Here is a 5,726-nt window from a genome sequence, read left to right on the forward strand (position 1 = left end):
TATATATATATATATATATATATATATATATATATATATACACACATATACATATACGTATATATGTGTGTGTGTGTGTGTGTGTGCGCGCGCGCGTGCAATGAATGATGTCTAGGGGCTTGTATTAGACCTCCGAGAGGTCGAGTACACTATGTGGTGACTTAAGAGTGCTCAAACATCTAGGGTGTACTCTCGGGTTGCTAGGAACTTGGTATCAGAGCATAAGGTTATGAAGTAGTCTTTAGGATTCAAAGTCTCGTAAAATCAGAGTCTAGAAGAGTCTTGTTCGTCGGTGTGAGTCGACACAAATCTATGAGCGAGAGGTTTTAGGACGATAGAAGTCTCCCTTTCTTCATTACTCTTGTGTCGTGCCATAGAGTTGGGGTTATAAAAATATCTTCCTACTCTCTTTTATATGTTTATAGAATATGAATACAAAAAGGACGCCCGCAAGGAGAGTTGATGAGAAAATGTTCAATGAGGGAGTTACTCCCTAAGGTGAACAAGTTCCCTAAGGTGGACAAGTTCCACAAGGGGCTTAAGATCTCCAAGGTGAACATGTCCCTTTAGTTGTTCAAGGAATGAAGTTCCGGTGGTTCCCCTCCCCCCCCCCCATACATGACTAATGGGGAGATTAGAGAGGCTTTCCTTACCCTAGCCCGAGCGATGACGACTCAAGTGAATAGAGATATTGGGCCTAGGATAAATACTCTTGAGATTACCATGACCTCTGGATTGAGGGACTTTGTGAGGATGAAGCCTCTTATCTTCCTTGGTTCTAAGGAGGAAGAGGAATTTAAAAAGGTTTTAGATGGTGTCTACAAGGTGTTGAGTGCTATGAGGTGACTTCTAGAGAAAATGCGGAGTTAGCTTCATACCAATTGAGGGAAGTTGCTCAAGTAGGTACACTCAATGGAAAGACAATAGGCAGGTTGAATCGGTTCCTATAAAATGGGAAGAAATTAAGGAAGCCTTCTTAGGAAAGTATTTTCCCCATGAGAAGAAGGAGGTGAAGGTTTAGGAGTTCAAAAACCTTAGGCAAGGTAACATGAATGTTGAGGAGTATTCCTTGAAATCTACTCTATTGTCTAAGTATGATCCATCCTTGGTTTCTAACCCTAGTGATGAGATGAATAGGTTTTTTACGGGTGTTGATGACCTTGAGAAAGAAGAATATCATATGGCCATGATCCATAATGACATTAAACTATCTAGAATTATGGTGTATGCTCAATCTATTGAAGATTCCAAGTTTAGAAGGATCACAAGGAATTTGAAGAGGGGTAGATCCGAGGAAAACAACCAACCTAGGTTTAAGAAGAGGGTTCCAAATCAAAATGGGTCTAGTGCTCCTAAGGTCAAGTATGAGAGAGGTGGTGTTTCTCAAAGTGCTAAGCATACTTCCTACTATTGCGGCTAGACGAAGAGAGTCCAACCAAGTTCCTCCTAATGCCCCAGATGTTGGTGCACCAAAAAGGAATTTTTTGTATATTATCCAAGCTAACAAGGAAGCAAATCCGGATGAAGGTACCTGTAAGTTATAGTTTTATCTTTTAAGTTGTGATGGGTTCCTTCTATGTGGGGGAGTATGGTGAATAGTTGGGTTGTGGATTATTGCCTGTTCTCTTCTATTTTTATTCAAGCTTGAGAGTTAGAACTTTATAGTAGCATGTTGCATGTGCTTAGGAGTCTAAGTGAAAAATAATTTCATTGATCTCCTTGCATTATGAATATCTTTTCATGAGGTTATGTTTATTTGTTAAAATGAGTTCATATGATTTTGTCTCTCATATTATCATGCCTTTATAATAAATAACTTAAAAGCTGTTTTAATGAACTAGTAAGCATACTTTACTGCAGAGTATTTGAAAATGTTGCTTAATTGTGCTTTCATGAGAAATTGGCATCTGTGCGTTGAGATGATGTATATGAGCATGTTGATATGTGGAGAAGGAAGTTCCTCCTATATGTAATAAGAAGGTAGAGTCTTATTGCATGATAAGTTGTAGACATTTTTCCTACTTTCTTGTTGTGTTTGAATCTCTTGTTTATGTGGAGTTGATGATATGATGTGTATGGATATTATCTGCTAGTATTGAGTCTTTATCTCTTCATAGTGTTGTAAGTGTTTAATGTGTTCAAAGTATCATTCGAGGACGAATGTTATCCATGTGAGGGAGATTCTTAGAACCCCAAAAATGAACTGGGTTGAATTAGAGCCTAAAATGTTGGTTATTATTTAATAAGGTCTTAAAATGATTAATATAAGTGTTAAAAGTGAGTTTGAGGAGTTTCGAAGTCAAACGTCCAAGAACGACCAAGACGTCTGGAAGCTAGTCTAGTTGAACTAGTGTGTAGTAGGGTTTTGTAGTGGAGTTTTGGGGTATGATATTAGGGTGAAATTGAGTATCGAGGGTTCCTACACATATACTTATATGTAAAAGGTCAAAAACATCAAGTATGACCCCATGGAGACAACCTTGAGGGTCCCAAAAGAGGACCCAAATGTTGGCCTATGAAGCTGCCGAGGAAACCAACATTTAGAGTCAATGGTGTCGCGCCAGCTACACTTAGAGGGAAAAATTTTCCCTACGATGCGGGTTCAACACCAACCATTATGTCTTAGATTAAATTCCACAACCAAGATTTAGAAATGTCCCCACGACGTGCAGCCAAGTCCCTAATTTGGTCGCGTCATTTTTAAGTCAAATTAAAATTGGTTAAAATATTTATTAAGTTAAGGGGTATTTTAGGTAATTTGGAAATTATGTATTGACGGTTATTGAGTCTTTTTAAACCCCAAATTCACCAATAAAATCAAAACCCTCAACCCAAAACAAAAGCTCTCAACTCATTCTCTCCAAGACCTCTATTTTTTAAGCTTTGAAGCTCCAAGGAAGAAAACCAAATTGTTCAAGTTTTTCAATCCAATTTCGTGGGATTATTCAAATAACGTATGGTTATTTCATCCTTGACTATCTCTCATTTGAGGAGCCAATTCCAATGGTTTTTCAAAGATGTTCAAAAACATAGAATTTTCTATTTTGAATTCAAACTATGGGTTCTTGCATGAAAAGGTTTAAAACAATGTTTTATGATATAATTGATGTTTATTGATGATTTTCAGATCAAAATTTTCATGAACCCATGTATTCCCTAAATTCCTAGTTTTGGCTTTAAATTGGGTGAATTGATCTTGACTTGATTTTAATAAATTCATGTGTATATTGTATTGGGCTATTGAATTATGTATAAATCATGATAGAATTATTCATAGGCTTCCTTATATTAATGATATATATATATTTTATATTGTTGGATCATTGATATGGATTGATCGTTGGCTTATTATTGTGTACATGTTTATAGGTAAGAGCCTTTGTAAAGTGAATTGATCGAAAAGGCTAAGTAATGGTGATGATGATGATTGGAAGGTGGTGAGTTGACCTATTTCCTTTATATTGTGTAGAATTGATATTGAATTGTATTGATTGGTATGGTCCACTTATGGTGGCAGTTTTTAGGTGTTATAATTGTTATGAACATGGATTTATCGACGTTACTATGTGAATTATGGTACTATCATGTTATAGCTTGTATAGATGAACTATGTGAACGATTATATGGTATATGTGTAACTGTGAGGTGAAAGTATGATTTCGTCTGAATGATTATATGTGAATATGATAAACTATGATGAGTCTCTATATGTGTATTGGTAGGGTATCTTGTTAGGTAGACTTGGTTGTCCCTACATGGTGCTTCAATGTTATTGAATATGTGACATGATGTAGTATCTTGATTGGTAGATGTAGGTCCCTCTACTTGATACATGAAAGTATGTGAATGTGAATTCTTGACTTAGTAGGCTTAGGCAACTTTGCCATGAATGTGTATGAATGGATGATGAATGAAAGTTTAGGATCGATAGACCTAAAGAGATGACCTTCTAAGGATGAATAATATAGGACCTTGAATAGTTAAAAGAAGGTCACGAACATAGAACCTTGAATATAAAAAAGAAGGTTAATAAAAGTCTTGAAGCGAAAGACTAGAATGGTATCCTTCATGTGTGGAATGATGGAATTAGGGGTTGGTTGGTAGGAACGGCATGAAACCATATCTAAGGAAGTCATATGAGCTATCCTAATAGTCCTTGGTTGGAAGACCTAGTGGACCCATCCTTGGAAATAAAAAGTGTTAAGAGTTGGCAAGGCAAAGTGATGAAACCTTCTCTAATTCACCTAGGAAATGATTACTCTATGAGAACAAAGGCAAAGCACCGAGTGAATATGCTTGTGGTAGTAGGCTTACTCAAGATGATACCAGAGTAAAATGAAACCCCGGATATTCCTTAACCATGTGCCAACATGGGATGTGTCCTAGTTCTAACCTTGGCAAGTAGAATACCTTCCTCGGAGTAGGGTAGACTATGGATTCCATACCTAGATAGTATGATCTATGTCGGTTATGCCTAATCTCATCATATGGGATGTACACTCTAGTTATTGGATAGGTTCTACAATGTGTAGGTAGTGGAATGAGACACTATCTATACATAGAACGAGTAGGCTTTGAAGATGCTAGGTGAGTTCCTCAGGTCTCCTCCAAGACCATTATATGAAGTCCTCTAATTGTTGAATGTATCTTAAGTGGTTTAATGAGTATTGTTGACTTAGTTAATGTATGACGAATAGAAAGGTCCTTACCCAGAGTAGCTTTGAGGGTTGCTTAGGTAGTCTTGAATAGGGTGTATGGGCGGTCTCTTTATGTCTTCCTTAGGTGAATCTTGAAGTAACTTTAGGTGGAGAGTCTAAATGATTAAAAAAAAAAGGGGGGGGGGGTTACTTAATAAATATAGAACTATGTATTATTGTAGCATAAAGAATAATCTTACTTTGGGTAGTCCGAAGGATTACTTAGGTGTGCTTGAAGAGGGTGTATGGGCGGTCTCTTCTTGTCTTACTTAAGTAATTCTTAGGATAACTCTTGGTAGGGAGTCTAATGCTTATGTGTACTATAAATGGTTATCATTATCTCTTATAAAATACTTGGATATGTCTAATATGTATAGTTGTATTGTAAATGGTTCTTAAACTTATTTCATTGGATTTACATCAAAAAAACATAAAAGCATGAGATAAAGTAAATGTCCGTTTTAGCATTATTTTCTTGCATGTTCATTTACTTAGTACATTCAATGTTCTAATTTCATATGTTGTTTAATTTTACAAGTGTAGGTGGCAAGTGAGGAGTCTCTAGGAATTGAAGCCTGGGAATAGAAATACAATGTGAATATCGAAAATGCACAAACTCGACGGCGTTGGAAAGATATCTCCAAGGGCTTTCCATCCATTTAATGAACTGACTTTAAATCATCTTGAGCTAGAAGTTATGACTGTTTGAGAATGACCAAATACTTACTTTCTTGACTTAGGAAATTTTCCAGAGTTTCCTGTTCTTTCCAAAAATGATAAATTTTAGTTTATTAGCAATTTCTTGGCTATTACGAGTTGTGATATGTTATATTGATGATGATTGATTTTGGGGATCAGCGGTAGATGTGATTGTAGTTAGCTAAGGATGGATGTGGTTGTGGATGGAAGGCAGTATTGATTAACTTAGTGGTTGTAGTTCTGGAGGTCATAGAGAGGTGTCATATCAACTTGTCTATGTTTCTCCTTTATATATACATATATATATACATACATATATATATATATATA

This window comes from Solanum pennellii, chromosome 10 (assembly GCF_001406875.1).
Source record: "Solanum pennellii chromosome 10, SPENNV200".
In the NCBI taxonomy this organism is placed as follows: Eukaryota; Viridiplantae; Streptophyta; class Magnoliopsida; order Solanales; family Solanaceae; genus Solanum; species Solanum pennellii.